Source organism: Scyliorhinus canicula, chromosome 7 (assembly GCF_902713615.1).
Source record: "Scyliorhinus canicula chromosome 7, sScyCan1.1, whole genome shotgun sequence".
Lineage (NCBI taxonomy): Eukaryota > Metazoa > Chordata > Chondrichthyes > Carcharhiniformes > Scyliorhinidae > Scyliorhinus > Scyliorhinus canicula.
Window position 1 is genome coordinate 109,250,638 of NC_052152.1, and position 19,127 is coordinate 109,269,764.

Consider the following 19,127-nt stretch of genomic DNA (forward strand, 5'->3'; position numbering starts at 1 on the left):
GGCGGGGCTGGTGGACCCGGGGGGGGGCGGGGTGGACCGAGGGGGGGGAGCGGAACGAGCGGGGGAGCGGACCGAGCCGGGGGGGCCGCCCTGGGGGAGGGCGGCTACCGCGCATGCGCTGGTTGGCACCGGCCCAACTGCGCATGCGCTGACCCGAGTCTCTGGCGCCCCTAGCACAAGACGCCCCGGGCGACTGCCCGAGTTGCGGATGCCTTGAGCCGGCCCTGGCACAGACTGCACACTCACTCAGCACTGACTGCACACTCACTCAGCACTGACTGCCCACTCACTCCGCACAGACTGCACACTCACACAGCACAGACTGCATAGTCCCAGAGCACAAACTGTATACTCACACAACACAGACTGCTCACTCACACTGCACAGACTGCACACACACTCAGCACAGACTGCATACTCCCACAGCACAGACTGCATACTCCCACAGCATAGACTGCACACTCACACAACACAAACTGCATACTCCCACAGCATAGACTGCACACTCACACAACACAAACTGCATCCTCACACAGCACAGAATGCATAGTCCCAGAGCACTAACTGCGCACTCCGCACAAACTGAGCACTCACACAGCACAGACTGCATGCTCACAGAGCACAGGTTGCATGCTCACAGAGCACAGACTGCATGCTCACAGAGCACAGACTGCATGCTCACAGAGCACAGGTTGCATGCTCACAGAGCACAGACTGCATGCTCACAGAGCACAGACTGCATGCTCACAGAGCACAGACTGCATGCTCACAGAGCACAGGTTGCATGCTCACAGAGCACAGACTGCATGCTCACACAGCACAGACTGCATGCTCACAGAGCACAGACTGCATGCTCACAGAGCACAGACTGCATGCTCACAGAGCACAGGTTGCATGCTCACAGAGCACAGACTGCATGCTCCCACAGCACAGACTGCATGCTCACAGAGCACAGGTTGCATGCTCACAGAGCACAGGTTGCATGCTCACAGAGCACAGACTGCATGCTCACAGAGCACAGGTTGCATGCTCACAGAGCACAGGTTGCATGCTCACAGAGCACAGACTGCATGCTCACAGAGCACAGGTTGCATGCTCACAGAGCACAGACTGCATGCTCACAGAGCACAGACTGCATGCTCACACAGCACAGACTGCATGCTCACAGAGCACAGGTTGCATGCTCACAGAGCACAGACTGCATGCTCACAGAGCACAGACTGCATGCTCACAGAGCACAGACTGCATGCTCACAGAGCACAGGTTGCATGCTCACAGAGCACAGGTTGCATGCTCACAGAGCACAGACTGCATGCTCACAGAGCACAGGTTGCATGCTCACAGAGCACAGACTGCATGCTCACACAGCACAGACTGCATGCTCACAGAGCACAGGTTGCATGCTCACAGAGCACAGGTTGCATGCTCACACAGCACAGACTGCATGCTCACAGAGCACAGGTTGCATGCTCACAGAGCACAGGTTGCATGCTCACAGAGCACAGGTTGCATGCTCACAGAGCACAGACTGCATGCTCACAGAGCACAGGTTGCATGCTCACAGAGCACAGACTGCATGCTCACAGAGCACAGGTTTCATGCTCACAGAGCACAGACTGCATGCTCACACAGCACAGACTGCATGCTCACAGAGCACAGGTTGCATGCTCACAGAGCACAGGTTGCATGCTCACAGAGCACAGACTGCATGCTCACAGAGCACAGGTTGCATGCTCACAGAGCACAGACTGCATGCTCACAGAGCACAGGTTTCATGCTCACAGAGCACAGACTGCATGCTCACAGAGCACAGACTGCATGCTCACAGAGCACAGACTGCATGCTCACAGAGCACAGGTTTCATGCTCACAGAGCACAGGTTGCATGCTCACAGAGCACAGGTTTCATGCTCACAGAGCACAGACTGCATGCTCACAGAGCACAGACTGCATGCTCATAGAGCACAGGTTTCATGCTCACAGAGCACAGGTTGCATGCTCACAGAGCACAGGTTGCATGCTCACAGAGCACAGATTGCGTACTCACACAGCACAGATAGCATACTCTTACAAAACAGATATTAGGCTTACACAGCAGAAAAGCAAGTTGGTGGCAGGATTGGGGAATTCCGGCCGTGATGTCAACCACGCTAATTGCATGTGAACGGATTCAAAGTCAAAGCCAGGACGGCACGGCCGGCGCGAGTTCACGCATGCACATGCTCGTGGGTTCCCGTCTCTGAGGCAGCTCCCGGGAAATATCCAAGGCCACCAACGCCAACCACAATGCACACCCTATCCAGCCTTAGAGAACTATGCCTCCGACCATTGCCCTCCTTTCTCTCACTCCTCCCCAGGCTCCCACCCCACCAAAAACCCCTGAATCTCATTCCCGGCCCCTGGACATCCTGGGCCCAACTTACCCCCTAGCTATCCACTAGCCTCTTTCCCCTTGGACTCCCTGGTGCTCAGTGGAGACAATGGTGCTTACCTTCTTTCTCCCTCTCGGAGGACATGGCGCCTGGTTCCTGTTTTGTAAAGAGCATTAATGATTCACGCCAGCATGATGTCATGCCTAGTGGGTGGGGGGATTCAATGAGGGCTGAAGATGTGGACAGGGATTCTCTGACCCTGCACTGGTTGGAGAATCCCCGGGCCGGGGCGGGGGGGGGACGATGCGAGAATTGCAATGCGCCGCCCTGACGCCAGCTTGCCGATTCTCTGGCACCTATTTCCGGGCGCCCATGGAATCACCGCCGCACCGGTTGGGGACCATTGAAAGACCCCTCCCCGGGGATTCTCCAGGCCTCGACCAGGCTGAGTGCCCGCCAAGTTTGTCCGAGTCCCGCCGGCGTGGGTTACTCAGGTCCCACACAGCGGGACCTGGAAGGTGCGTCTGCAGGGGCTGTCCTGTAGGATGGGGGCGGGGTGATCCGACCCCAGGGGGGGCCTCCACGGTGGCCTGGCCCACGATCGGGGCCTACTGATCAGCGGGCGGGCTGGTTCCGTGGGGTCCTATGTTCCTCCGCGCCGGGCCCCTGCAGGGGGCCGCGATATTTCCCGGGGGCTGGCTTGGAGACGGGAACCCACCAGCATGCCCGGAATCATGGCGGCCGTGCCGTACACGTGCAGAATCACGCCGGCCATGGTGCACATGCGTGAACTCGCGCCGACCGTGCCGTCCTCGCTGGAGCTGTGGGGACCATTCCGGTGCCGACCTAGCCCCCTAGGAAGGGAAGCATACCAGACAATTGAGGACCGTTGACGCCGGAGTGGTTCACGCCGCTTTTCACGCCAGCGTCAGAACTTGACCGCGGGATTGGGGAATTCCGGCCGTGATGTCAACCACACTAAGTACATGTGAATGGATTCAAAGTCATGTAACCGCGTGAACCTGATCATGTTATCGGGGACGTCTGTGGAAAATCGTGTTCCGAAATCTCACTGGCACAATTCCATTTTTGACCTGTCGCGATATTAAGTGGCCTTGGTGGAATTTGCGTCCGCGGCTAACGGGCCCACTAAATTGCCCCCATTGACCAACATTTTGACAATCTGATCTAGTTTCATCAGTACAAGTTGTTGTTAATATTTAATGGCCTACAATGAGCTTGTTGATATTGTCAGCAATGGCAATAATTGTTAGTAATATATTACATTTTAACTGATCCAACAAGGTAATGGCAAATCTGTACTAAAAATCCCAACAGAAAGGATTGAACTGCTAATTTTAATCAGACAGCTGTGGCTGAAAGAAAAAAATAAAATTTTCCTGGAATGAACAAATTGCTCAAAAATTGCTGCCAAAAAATGTAAGTACAAATTGTACAGCAACTTCCAGCAAAGATAAATGCAATTAAACATGGAAATTACAAATGTGCTCCGTCACTCCACCATTAGCTTGGAGAAAACAACATTTTGCTATTTGGTTCCTCTTCAAGGCCATTGAGCAATGTGGATCTACTTGAACTGTAGTTATGAAGTGTACTCAGCATTAAAAATTAGCGCAAGCCATTTTGTGTCTTAAATTTTAACAATGTGATAAATGTTAAATACTACCTGCCAACCTTTCTGGCACTGAAAATTATCTATTACAAATGTAGAGTCTCATTCCTTCAGGTTTTAATTGTGGGGAATTTTTTTTATAAATTTAAAACTAATTTCATAACTTTTTTCTCACTTTTTTCCATTCTCTTGATCCAATTTGTTTCCATCCTCACTTTTGTTTCTCTTTCTGTGACTGATTTAACATTAAATTCATGGTCCTAATTTACTCATTCAGAATTTGTACTGCCCGTTTCACAACCCTACGATTGGATTGATTAAGGAGATACACAGCTTCTTGTCCCTCTCGCACAGATCTCAGATGCCCTGTAGCGGGCACTGTTCCATTTCCACCTGGTACTCCCAGCCCAAACCATGGAAAAGAAAGCGGCCACGGCTGTTTCTTATCATATACCTTCCAAACTCATGCAGCACATCCTCTGACTTGTTACGAACAATGTCACAGGATAACCACCGGTGTGTGTTAATCTTTCATAGTCACACTCCGAGGACAATGTACAAGTTCTGCATTCATTCACTGAAAATAATTCCTGAAATCTTTCCTTTCAACAATATCTTTTAAACGCTTTTAATCAGCTCTTTTACATTGAGCGATTGTTTCGTTTTAAATGGCAATTAAATTTGGGAACATTCGTTCTTAACATTGAATTCTATTAACCTGTCAGCGTATGCGGAATTTAATTAAATACTTGTCAGAAAGATCTTGTTTGATTGTAGATTAATTGTATAGTGCATTTTTATATTTCTTTAATGTGTCACAGTTCACACCCTTTGAATTTAATGACAGATATGTAAGCACTGCATCTAACTGCAGAATTCCTGATTACTTTTGGCTTCCAACATAACCAGTTACACAAGGTAGCAGCACTGGTGCAATCACATAATGTGTGAGGGGCGAAGAAGACAGGAAAAATGATCAGATTTTTGAAGATAAATTTCAGAAAGTTGAAATAGCGAATTTTCTTTTTCCTTGCCAAAGTACTGGCTCAGGCGATAAAATTGGTGTGTAGCCCACAGTTTGCACCACTGGCTTTTCCCGCCATATTTGCCAATATTTTGAGAAACAATGCTGGAATGGGACCCACGCTGCCATATTGATGGGGCAGGCTCACAGAGCACCCCAATCTAACAAAATATAAATAACAACAAGGAGCCCCCCCCCCCCCCCCCCCCCCCCCCCCCAAACACACACCAAGATCCCTTCCACACACACAGGAATCCCACCCCGCATTGGACACAGGGAACTCTCCTCCAACGGATCACCCAGAGGAAGAACTGCCCGGCACTGCCTCCTGTAAAGCCCCTCTAGTGCCATGGTTCAGTGCCAAGGATCAGTGCCAAAGGACAAAGACATGGGACAGTGCCTGGGCACTGCCCAGGCATGCCTCTCTCCGCCTGGGGCTTTTACGCAGCTGTGCACCCCAGCGGGTTCTCGTCACCTGGTGTACATGGCTCCGGACCGGTTTTCAACCTTGCTAACGTGATATCATGTTGGTGAGGTGGGAGGTCTGAATGTGGAGAGACAATACAGCTGGGAAGCCCGCTAATAATATTGAAATGTATTTGAATCGTGCTCCTGTCATTGCATGGAGGGAATCCTTATTATATCACTGGTGGGGATGATCATGTCATGAGATCTCGTTGGCAAGAATCTCATTTTCGGGCTCTTGTGAGATTTTGTGCCCCCATTGCCATTTACACCTGCGACAAAATCATTAAGTACATGAAAATAAAATAAAATAAAAAGAAAATACAAAATAGGGCAACACAAGGTACACAATGTAACTACATAAACATCAGGAGAAGCATACAGGGGTATAGTGTTAATCAGGTCAGTCCATAAGAGGATCATTTAGGAGTCTGGTAACAGTGGGGGAGAAGCTGTTTATGAGTCTGTTCGTGTATGTTCTCAGACTTCTGTATCTCCTGCCCAATGGAAGAAGTTGGAAGAGTGAGTAAGCCGGGTGGGAGGGGTCTTTGATTATGCTTCCCGCTTTCCCCAGGCAGTGGGAGGTGTAAATGGAGTCAATGGATGGGAGGCGGATTCGTGTGATGGATTGGGCTGTGTTCACAACTCTCTGAAGTTTCTTCTGGCTTTTGGTCGTGCAATTGCCATACCGGGCTGTGATGCAGCCAGATAGGATGCTTTCTATGTGCATCTGTAAAAGTTGGTAAGAGTAATGTGGGCATGCCTTGGGATTCTCCTTAATCCTGTTTGCCAAGACCTTTTCATTACCCTTCTTAAACCTCCTAATTCCTTGCTTAAGTTCTTCGTACTGTTGTTATATTATTCAAGGGCTTCATCTGTCCTCAGTCTTCTAGATCTTATGAAAGCTTCCTTTGTTTTTTTGACTAGGCTCACAATATCCCTCATTATCCAAGGTTCCCAAACCCTGCCATGCTTATCCTTCATCCTCACAGGAACGTGCCAGTCCTGAATTCTAATCAACTGAGATTTGAAAGACTCCCACATGTCAGATCTTGATCTACACTCAAACAGCCACTCCCAATTTAAATTCTTCAGTTCAAGCCTAATATTTTTGTAATTAGCTCTCCCCCAATTTTGCACTTCCCTCCAGAACTACACTTATCCATGGGTACTGTTATGACACCCAGGGCTAGGGCACAGCCAATTCCAACCCCCCCTTGACCCAGAGTCGCAGCATTAGTGAATTAACAAATAATTTTTATGAACTTGTCGAGATCTTTGGCCCTAGACTTCTCCAATGATTTACAGACACCAGGGTTGGAAGTAGAATCATAGAATCTCTATAGTGCAGAAGGAGGCCATTTGGCCCATCGAGTCTGCACTGAGCCTCTGAAAGAGCACCCAACCTAGGCCCACTCCATCGTTCTATCGCTACAACCCCACCTAACCTGTACATCCCTGGATACTAAGCGGCAATGTTACCTGGCCAATCCAACTAACCTGCACATCTTTGGACTGTGGGAGGGAACCGGAGCACTCGGAGGAAACCCACGCACACACAGGGCGAGTGTGCAGACTCCGCACAGACAGTGACCCAAGGCTGGAATTGAACCCAGGTCCCTGGAGTTGTGAGACAGCAGTGCTAACCGCTGTGCCACCACAAAACACAATAACCATTATTGACAACAGGAAAAGAGTAAAACATGCAATAATTAAACTAGATAATTACCTATTAATCTATTACTTTCCCCTTTTCTCCATTCCACCCTCTACCCAAACACACACAAGACAGGCACACACAGAAGGAGGAAAAGGGGTAAAATAATAGGGGATTAAAATATGGGAGTTAGAGAGATTGCTTATTGCTGATGTTGAAGTCTTTGCAGTTGGCTACTTTCTTGAAGGTTTAACTGGCTGTAGAGAGAGGGATAAAATGTCTCTTCAAGCTTATTAATCAAAAGAATGTTCATCAGGGGAGAGAGAGAGATAAACTGTGGCTCTTCAAGCCTATATCAAAGGAGATGTGCTTCACTCTACAGAATGGAGTCTGTCTGAGTTCAGCAGAACATTTCAGAACATCACCACCAATCATCATCGAGAGCCAGTCAAGTCCTGGAAAATCAAAGTAGCTAACTGGCTGTCAACCAAGTCCATCAAAATATAGCTTCAGTGGGCTAAACCAAATAGCACAACTCACTAGGAATGTCCTGAAGTCAGACCAGATAGCACCTCTGCTGGGGATATCCTGTTTTGTTTCAAAATTAAAAGTGCAGTCCATCTGAAAGGCATAAATCTCAGCAACTGTCCAGGCATAAAAGGTGTAATAGCAAAGTATAACAGAAAAATAAGGGGAATAGATGAGGAAAATCAGGTTTCAATAAGAGGATCCTTACAGTACCTAAAAATGTATGGGATTATGGTCACTTAATGAGACCATAAGATACAGGAGCAGAAGTAGGCCATTTGGACCAATGGGTCGGCTCCACCATTTAATGAGATCTGATGTGATATTCCTCAACTCCACTTTCCCACCTTATCCCCAGTACCCTTAATTCCATTACAAATCTGTCTATCTCAGCATTGAACATACTTAATGATCCAGCCTCTACAGCCCTCTGCAGTAAAGAATTCCACAGACCCATTACCCACAGAGAGAAGGAATTCCTTCTCATCTCTATCTTAACCCCTGACTCTAAGGTTATGCTCTCTGGCCTGAACTGTCCCACAAAGGGAAACAATCTCTCAGCATTTACCTTGGCAAGCCCCCTGATAATCGTACATGTCTCAACAGAGTTGCCTCTTATTCTCCTCATACCAATAAATACAGCCCCAACTTACTCAACCTCTAGTTCAGGAGAAGGGAATGGGGCAAGGTTTTCCCTTCAGACACATTATAGCACATAGGAATTGAAACTGTTTATCAACTCATCTGCCCAGAAAGACTAGAACATGCTCTGGTCTTAAATAATTTCAGGATTTTAACTCCTCTTCCCAGGGTTAAAGTCTGCTCCATGAGCTGGTCACCTTCTGTGTGAATAGCTACTCCAGAACCATTTAGTGGTTTCCTCTTGAACCTGGGTTCCTTTATCTTGCGGTCAGCTTCTACTTTGAGATGCCACTTGTAGGGATTCAAGTGACAGAGAATCTAATCCTTCATTGTATCAGCCTTCACAGCAAGCCCACAAAAATTCTATCTTCTCATAGGGTCTGATCATAAGCCTCTGCTGGGACTTTTCCGAGAGGATAAGCCATTGCTTCCGCACGGATCCAGCGCTGGGCTTTGTTGCTCGCTGCCTACGAGTATTCTCTGGAGCATAAACCAGGGACCCAGATAGCGAATACCGACACACTGAGCCGATTGCCTTTATCGACCGGCCCCATGTCGACCCCATGACCGGTGAGGTAGTTGCAACCCTAACTTTTATAGACTCCTTGCCTGTCACGGCATCACAGTTCGGCACACAGTCCTGTATGGTGGGCAGCATAGACAGCTCTCAGGTGAGTTGTGGCCATTTTCCTCCAAGCTGTCCGAATTCAGCGTGGAAGACGGTATCCTTTTGTGGGGGACGTATGTGATTGTCCTGGAAAAAGGACAGGAGCTGATACTGAGAGACTTGCACAATGGGCATCCGGGTGTGACCAAAATGAAAATGTTGGCCCAGAATTATATGTCTGGTGGCCAGGCCTCGACACCGACATTGAGAAGGTGGCCCAAAACTGCTCCATTTGCCAGGAGCATCAGAAGCTTCCGCCGGCCGCGCCCCTACATCACTGGGAATGGCCAGGGCGGCCTTGGGCGCGCTTGCATGCGGATTTCGCCAGCCCTTTTCAAGGATCCTTGTTCCTTCTATTAATCGATGCCCAGTCTAAATGGTTAGAGGTGCAAAAGATGGGAGGCACAACGTCCTGCGCAACAATCGAGAAGATGTGTTTGTCTTTCAGTACGCATGGCCTTCCCGAGGTGCTGGTCATGGACAACGGCACTCCGTTCACAAGTGAGGGGTTTGCTGCGTGTCCTACATTACATGAGTGGCTGCTCTTCAAAATGTGCTTCATTGACTGAATTTCGTGAGAGCCACGAAGAATCCAGCGCGAATTGTAGAATCGAAAGAAATAACATTTATTTACAATAACATATATATATATATATACAACAGCAGCAATAACTCCCTTGCTGCTCACACCTCTCCAGCTGGTTCCAGGAACCAGCTAGAGAGGAGTGAACAGCAAGCAGCTTAATGTCTGCACAGCAAGCTCCCACAAACAGCAATGTAATAATAACCAGGCAATCTGATTGGAGATTTTGGCTGAGAGATAAAAGAAGGCAGCTCACACTCAACTTCTAAAGGCCTATTAGGGCCGGGCACAAACTGTTGGTCCAGCCACACCCACACCCACATCCCAGGAAATGATAAAAAGAAAGTACAGCTTGAGCTAAAGTTTTATTGTTGAATAGTTTTGAGAAGCTGGGAGTTTATGTGGAAATAAACCATTGACCAATTCTTCCATTATGAGTGTTTGGGTGCGATTTAATCAAAGAAAAATCGACATCATGTTTTGGGTGCATTTAGAAGGGTGATTAAAACCCTGCTATTTAACGGCACTTTGCAATTTGTTTGTGGCCTTGGGTAGTTTCTCTTCGCTGAGGCTGCACTTAGAGTCATTTCCCGCTGGCGAACCTCGCAGGAAAGGCCCTTTGCCGATTGTGGTGCCATTTTGTCTGGCTGACCTGATCTTCTCCCTTACCCCACTTTCATTCCTGGTTGTCAACTCCCCCATCTCCCCCACCAAACCTCGGGGAGGCCCCGGGAACACAGACTCACCCCCTCCTCCTGGTAAGGTCCCCCAGGTCCAATCCTGGTAGCATCAACATCCCTCAACTACTGGTACCATGATGTGTTGGGTGCTCTGGATCCGTGGAACACATACAGACCACCAACACTTAAAATAGTACAAAACTATTTTATTAAACTATAAACTGTTGAACATACTCTTACTGTGGGTTAACACGATGTTAGATTAACTAAAGACCTATGCCTATCCTAAACCGTGTAATCACTCAGCGCATGATGAGGATCTGTGCTGTAAACTGTAAGCTCTGTACTTCTGAGAGGCTGCATCCCGAATGAGCGGGAAAACTGATGCCCTCTGTCTTTATAGTGAGTGTGCTCTAACTGGTGATTGGCTGCGGTGTTATGCATGTTGATTGGTATGTTGACTAGTGTATATTATGACGCCCTGCACTACCATCATGGCACCTGGCAGTACCACTGCCAGCCTAGCTGTGCCACCCAGGTGCTGCTGCCAGGGTGCAAGGCTGGCAGTGCCAAGATGCCCGGGTGCCAGAGGGAGTGTCAGGGTACCACCCTACCCTGTCTCTGACCACCCGGGGGTCTCTAATAGCCTGGGAGACACACCCCAGGTGCTGGTTTAGCTCACCAGGCTAAATCGCTGGCTTTTAAAGCAGACCAAGCAGGCCAGCAGCACGGTTCGATTCCCATACCAGCCTCCCCGAACAGGCACCGGAATGTGGCGACTAGGGGCTTTTCACAGTAACTTCATTGAAGCCTACTCGTGACAATAAGCGATTTTCATTTCATTTCATTTCATTACGACTGGTCTACATTTGTGGAAATTAGTACTAAATGGCACCCTGACGAGGTCTCCCAGGCGCGGCAGAAGGTGGTGCGGACCATACGTGCTACCCAAGCCAACACCGCACGGGTGGCGTCCGTGGTGAAGACGGGGGGGGGGGCGACCATGGCTGTGGATAACTATGTCCAAGGCCTTGGACATTCTGTGCAAGCACTGGCCGAGGCACAGGACAGGATTGCCACCTCACAGGCGACCACGTTCCAGAGCCAGCTGGACATCGCAGCGGCACTCCTGAGCGTGGCCCAATCACAGCAGGCCGTGGATGGGAACGTTGGCGGCATTTCCCAGGCGCTGGCTGACGTGGCGCAGCCACAGAGGGAGGTGGCCCAGTCCCAGAGGCAGAGAGCGCAGTCACTGGCTGATGTGAGACAGACCCAGAAGATGGTGGCACAGTCAATGAGTGATGTGGCGCAGTCCCAGACGGAGATGGTCCCCTCCCTGTGCTCCCTGGCCTCGAGCATGCAGACCCTGGTCGAGACCAGAGTGGGCCTCCAGGACTGGCAGTGCCAGGTGGCGGGGAGGCTCACGGGGTAGCTCCTCTCGCACCCCAATCCGATGGAGCAGCCCGGGGGCCATCGAGCACCCTGAGGGAGGAGGATGTGATGAGCCCCATGCCGATGATTCCCACACGGGAAGTGCCAGAACACTGCAGCATCTCGGGTACCCCCACTCCTGTCCCTGGTGTGTCTGGTGGGCAGTGGGCAGAACGGGGCAGCATCATGACACACGGGACACCCGAACAGCAGTCGGGCCCATCCAAGCCTGGTCGCCCCACAAGACGTCCGCCAAAGGGGACCCACGTCACAGGGCAGGAGTCACAGCATGCCACCTCCTAGGTGTAGCGTTAGGGTTCGTAGGTCTCGAAAGTTAGACACTAGTTACGTTGGCATGGGTGCAGGACACAGTTTAGTTACAGGGGCTAGGACACAAATCTGTATATACTCGTTCACATGAAACACCTGTTACTACTGTTACAACCTGCCTTAGTGCTCTGTCCAATGGATGCGAGAGGTGGGCTGGTCTGGGTTGGCTGGGGGGGAGTGCAGTAAATGGGCAGACGGTGGGAGGGGAAATGGGTGGATCCTGTAGGTGGCCTGGATCCCAACCCTCCCCGGCCCCACCGCCACCACCCCAGGGATTCGATGGAACCGTGTGATGGAATGGCCAGCTCGCATGCAGGGATCACCCGGGTGGACGGTGGAAGGTGCTACTGATGATAGTCGTCAAACATTGCAGAACGATGTGGAGCACCAGAGCTCATCACAGAGCAGGTTTTCATAATCCTCCATCCTATGGACCAGGCCCACTGTTACTGCCAACCCAGGTCCCCCACCCCTTGGTTCAGCACGGAGTTGCAGGCAAGAGATGGCCCGGGGTGGGGGTGCAGGTGAGGGGGTGGAATGTGGTGTCCGTGCCCCCAGTCAGTCCCCCCCCCACCCCCATAGCTGGTGTCCTGGAGGCTTTAGTGTCCCCTACGCATTGGCCTTGCTGCATACATTGTGCATCCTCCTCTGCCTGCCTGGGCCACATATCCTGCCCACCCTCACCTTCCTCCGCATCCTCCTCTGCCAGCCTGGGCCACATATCCTGCCCACCCTCACCTTCCTCCGCATCCTCCTCTGCCGGCCTGGGCCACATATCCTGCCCACCCTCACCTTCCTCCGCATCCTCCTCTGCCAGCCTGGGCCACATATCCTGCCCACCCTCACCTTCCTCCGCATCCTCCTCTGCCAGCCTGGGCCACATATCCTGCCCACCCTCACCTTCCTCCGCATCCTCCTCTGCCAGCCTGGGTCACATATCCTGCCCACCCTCACCTTCCTCCGCATCCTCCTCTGTCTGCCTGGGCCACAGATCCTGCCCACCCTCACCTTCCTCCGCATCCTCCTCTGTCTACCTGGGCCACATATCCTGCCCACCCTCACCTTCCTCCGCATCCTCCTCTGTCTGCCTGGGCCACATATCCTGCCCACCCTCACCTTCCTCCGCATCCTCCTCTGCCAGCCTGGGCCACATATCCTGCCCACCCTCACCTTCCTCTGCATCCTCCTCTGCCAGCCTGGGCCACATATCCTGCCCACCCTCACCTTCCTCCGCATCCTCCTCTGCCAGCCTGGGCCACATATCCTGCCCACCCTCACCTTCCTCCGCATCCTCCTCTGTCTGCCTGGGCCACATATCCTGCCCACCCTCACCTTCCTCCGCATCCTCCTCTGTCTGCCTGGGCCACATATCCTGCCCACCCTCACCTTCCTCCGCATCCTCCTCTGTCTGCCTGGGCCACATATCCTGCCCACCCTCACCTTCCTCCGCATCCTCCTCTGCCGGCCTGGGCCACATATCCTGCCCACCCTCACCTTCCTCCGCATTCTCCTCTGCCAGCCTGGGCCACATATCCTGCCCACCCTCACCTTCCTCCGCATCCTCCTCTGCCGGCCTGGGCCACATATCCTGCCCACCCTCACCTTCCTCCGCATCCTCCTCTGCCAGCCTGGGTCACATATCCTGCCCACCTTCACCTTCCTCCGCATCCTCCTCTGCCGGCCTGGGCCACATATCCTGCCCACCCTCACCTTCCTCCGCATCCTCCTCTGCCAGCCTGGGCCACATATCCTGCCCACCCTCACCTTCCTCCGCATCCTCCTCTGTCTGCCTGGGCCACATATCCTGCCCACCCTCACCTTCCTCCGCATCCTCCTCTGTCTGCCTGGGCCACATATCCTGCCCACCCTCACCTTCCTCCGCATCCTCCTCTGTCTGCCTGGGCCACAGATCCTGCCCACCCTCACCTTCCTCCGCATCCTCCTCTGTCTACCTGGGCCACATATCCTGCCCACCCTCACCTTCCTCCGCATCCTCCTCTGTCTGCCTGGGCCACATATCCTGCCCACCCTCACCTTCCTCCGCATCCTCCTCTGTCTGCCTGGGCCACATATCCTGCCCACCCTCACCTTCCTCCGCATCCTCCTCTGCCAGCCTGGGTCACATATCCTGCCCACCCTCACCTTCCTCTGCATCCTCCTCTGCCTGCCTGGGCCACAGATCCTGCCCACCCTCACCTTCCTCCGCATCCTCCTCTGCCGGCCTGGGCCACATATCCTGCCCACCCTCACCTTCCTCCGCATCCTCCTCTGCCAGCCTGGGCCACATATCCTGCCCACCCTCACCTTCCTCCGCATCCTCCTCTGCCAGCCTGGGCCACATATCCTGCCCACCCTCACCTTACTCCGCATCCTCCTCTGTCTGCCTGGGCCACAGATCCTGCCCACCCTTGCATTCCTCCGCATCCTCCTCTGCCGGCCTGGGCCACATATCCTGCCCACCCTCACCTTCCTCCGCATCCTCCTCTGTCTCCCTGGGCCACAGATCCTGCCCACCCTCACCTTCCTCTGCATCCTCCTCTGTCTGCCTGGGCCACAGATCCTGCCCACCCTCACCTTCCTCCGCATCCTCCTCTGTCTGCCTGGGCCACATATCCTGCCCACCCTTGCATTCCTCCGCATCCTCCTCTGCCGGCCTGGGCCACATATCCTGCCCACCCTCACCTTCCTCCGCATCCTCCTCTGTCTGCCTGGGCCACATATCCTGCCCACCCTTGCATTCCTCCGCATCCTCCTCTGCCGGCCTGGGCCACATATCCTGCCCACCCTCACCTTCCTCCGCATCCTCCTCTGTCTGCCTGGGCCACAGATCCTGCCCACCCTCACCTTCCTCCGCATCCTCCTCTGTCTGCCTGGGCCACAGATCCTGCCCACCCTTGCATTCCTCCGCATCCTCCTCTGCCAGCCTGGGCCACATATCCTGCCCACCCTCACCTTCCTCCGCATCCTCCTCTGCCAGCCTGGGCCACATATCCTGCCCACCCTCACCTTCCTCCGCATCCTCCTCTGCCGGCCTGGGCCACATATCCTGCCCACCCTCACCTTCCTCTGCATCCTCCTCTGCCTGCCTGGGCCACATATCCTGCCCACCCTCGCCTTCCTCCGCATCCTCCTCTGCCAGCCTGGGCCACATATCCTGCCCACCCTCACCTTCCTCCGCATCCTCCTCTGTCTGCCTGGGCCACATATCCTGCCCACCCTCACCGTCCTCCGCATCCTCCTCTGCCGGCCTGGGCCACATATCCTGCCCACCCTCGCCTTCCTCTGCATCCTCCTCGTCTTGGCGTTCCTCCTCCCCCTCCAGCACGTCACCCCTCTGCTGCACGATGTTGTGGATAATGCAGCAGGCCGCCACGATGCGGGTGACCCTCTCAGCATCATCCCGGAGGGCCCTCCAGAATGGTCCAGGCACCTGAACCGCATCTAGGATGCCGAAGCACCGCTCAATCACACCCTTGGTCGCTGCACGGACATCGTTGCCGCGGGTCTCTGCGTAGGTTTTTTCAATCCGGATCAATGCCATCAGCCACGGCTGCAGTGGATAACCGCTGTCGCCCAGGAACCAACCCCCCAGCCGGGGATGGGGGGGGGGGCATCTTGAACATGTCAGGAATCGTCGAGTGTGCCAGGATGAAGGCGTTGTGGCCATTGCCCGATATCGGGCGCAGACGTGTATGATGCGCATCTGATGGTCACATATCAGCTTCACGTTGATCGAGTGGTACCCCTTTCGGCTTGTGTGGAGTAGCCTGTCATCTACACTACAGGTGCTCATAGGGTGACATGCATCCCGTCGATTACCCCTGGGGCATTCCGTCAGTGGCGGCAAACCCCGTCTCCCGGCATCCAGGTAGGCTTGGTCTACATTGAAGTGGCACATAGGGCCTCCGTGATGGTGCACCTGTGCACCGAGCTCTGTGAGATCCCCCAGGGCTGTGGCAGCCAGCAGGAAGACCACCATTGCTGTTTGAATTCCAATATCCATTGTTTGCAAGGGGTGAAAGGCTGACATTTTCGCATGGTGCATACTCCCCTGCCCAACCAGGTCCAACAGCTACATGGTGGCTCTGGTTGGCACCGTGAACTCTGCCCCCGCATGTCCCTCCCCCCCATCCCTGCACCCCTGGCCCTGTCAGTGGCCGACACCTCTGGCTCTTACATCCCGGATTCCAGGGGTACTGTCAGCTGACACTGCCCTCGCCAGGTGTATGCACCATGGCCCCCGTAGGGGCTTCTGTGAGTGTTGCCCTGGGTGGGCAGCCGTTGAGCGGAGGCCGGGTGGGGGGGTGTGGCGGTGGGTGTGGCAGAGTGTGGTATGCGGGGGTGAAGGGTGTTGGCGCCCTAATGGCCGGAGTCACTCTGCAGAAGCAGGGGCCAGGGTGGGGTGGCCATTGGGTGCGTAACAGGATGGCGATGGTAATGGATGTCCAGGACTGGCCACCACCCCAGTCCTGTGGGTGGATCACCGGAGCCACTTGGCCCGTTCCTCCACCACCCATCACCCCTGGCCCTGGCAGGGCAACCCCCCCCACCCCAGCCAGGCAGGCCAGTACCATGTCTGGCAACTCGCAGTCGTTCCTCTCTGTGTCCTACTTCCTCTCTCTCTCCCTCCCTCAGCAGCCACCACGCTCGTTTCACGATTTTTAAAAGCACAAGTGAACCGTTCCATCAGGAACTCGACGCATTGGAGGAGAAGAATGGCGGAGGCCCCGCAGAATATTGGGCCTTGTCCGCTAATGATATACAAATGGTGTTCACTGTAAGTGCGTTCCAGAATGCATTGACGCTACTGTCGAAGTGACAGATTTGGCGTCAAATTGGCACCGGGCGAGATTTTGACATTGGAACCTATTCTCAGCCCTGCCTCTACCTGGGCTGGGCTGGAGAATCCCCGCTACCGGGCCACGCCGCCCCAACGCCGGCACGCGATTCTCCACAGAGCGGAGAATCGGCACCATTGGCGGCAGCGTAGTTGGCGAAGTCCCGGTCGCGGGCCCCTCTATGTGGCCGGCCCGCCGATTCCCGGGTTGGGATGGGCCGAGCGGCCATCGTGGAAACGCTGAGTCCCCCCGACGCCACTTGCTCTCAGCTGGTGGGAACTCAGCGTGGAAGAGTCGGGTGGCGGCCTGTGGGGGAGAAGGGGCCTCTGACCTCCGGGGGGAGGCCTCCGATGTGGCCTGGCCTATGATCAAGGCCCACCGATAGGAGGGCCGGCCTCTCTGGCTGGGGGACTTCTTTCCTGTGCGCCGGCCCCTGTAGTCCTGCACCATGTTGCGTTGGGGCCGGCGCGTTGAAAGAAGCCTATGCGCATGCGCGGGTTGGCGCTGGTGCCACTGCACACGCCGGAACCCGCAGCAGCCAGTTCACGCTGGGATCGGCGTGAACCGCTCCAGCGCCGTGCTGGCCCCCTGTAGGGGTCAGAATTAGTCCTGGGAGCAGCCCGTTCACGCCGTTGTAAAACGCGACGCCACTTCCGACAGTGTGGATATTCTGCCGCGGGATGAGAGAATCCCGTCCCAGGTTACTGAAACTTGATAAAAACGGGCTGCAGCTGTTACTGAGAGTAAAAAACAAACTCTGCTGGATTGCTGATTGGCAGGTCCAGATTGGATCTTTTTCCATGCTCAACAATGTAGGACAGAGAGCTGCATTCGATTGTTAAAAGTTTAACTTTTGCTGGTCCACATGTCTCCTGAGGTCTTTCCAATAATGGATACGGAGTGGGTTATACAGACGGCATGGAGAGTATGAGGGGCCATGGGGGTTGGGTTGGGGTTGGGATAAAGGAGAGATGAGGGTTAGAGGGCCTAACAGTCTCTAAAACAACTGGGACAGAACCCCACTGAATTGAGGTGGGCCTTCTAATCAGCCTTCCTCAGCACTTGCCCCCCCCCCCCCCCCCCCCATAGCTGTCTATGCTCAGGCCTGGTGGGAATGAATCTCTCCTCCAACCCACCACATGCTTGTGGGATACTTTTCACCAAGGCAGGTCTGGCAAATGGTAGCCCTGGCAAAATCCCAACTTGAGCAACCCACCTCAAGCCCTGAGTGTGCAACCCAGATCGACAGAAACTTTGGTTGACGAAGGTCTAGTTAGCCGACAAATTCTGTTAGTGAAGAATGAGAATGGAGGTGACGGTGAAAAGGAGAGGGTAAAGAACAAATAAAAATGGCGTATTGTCTTTACTCTGTGATGCACAATCAATGGACACGAAACGTAGATAAAATCCGAACAATAGGCCTTAATACACAAGAAGTGGACCCGGCAGCAGACGTACAGAAGAATGGCAGACTGCCGGGGACCACGGGTTCTTATACCCCACCTCGTAGGCAGAGCTACCTACCTCTCAGCCAATCGTCTGAGAGGCACATGACATACCTGGGCCAATGGGCAGCGAGTCCTCTGCACCAATGGCAGCTCACACTTCCAGGTACCGTAATACCCCTAGTCATACTACCACACTCTGAGCAAGCTCCTTTCTGCTAAAGTGTTTGCAATCTGCTTCAAGAGAAACCGTCCCTGAAACTGCTGTAATTGAGTGTCCCAATGCTGTCTGTTAAAGACGCAGAGTGAGGGTCAAATCAATCTGGGTGAGAATGACTAGTTCAATTCATGTTTAGCCATATTGAACATGACAGAGGCACTGTATCAGTATGGGTATTAAATGGACACACAGCGGTGAGAGCTTCATAACAGGCTCAGTGGATGCATTGCCAACATACCTGGAGTTGACACTTCCAGCCTGTCACCATCTTCACGTTTATCATCAATCTAACAGCTGCTCTGCTCGCCTACATTTATTATTTCCACAGTGTGAAGCTAACTTTAAATTGTCCCTTTGATAGTGTGGGTTGCATGCTTAATGGGGAGAATTGAGTGAGTACTCAGAACAGGATCTGGGAGACAGAGAGGTCTATTTTTTAAGTGGGGTTTGACATTAGTTCATATATATCAGTGTTAGCTCAGCATGGAGTAAAGCCAGATCAATCTCAAATCCTTTGGCCATGAGGTATGGCTGCACATTTCTGAAAAGGCCTGATTGATTTTTCAAGCTGAGAGCTGTCTCCATGAATAGCTGATTTGTACTCGCCATTGAA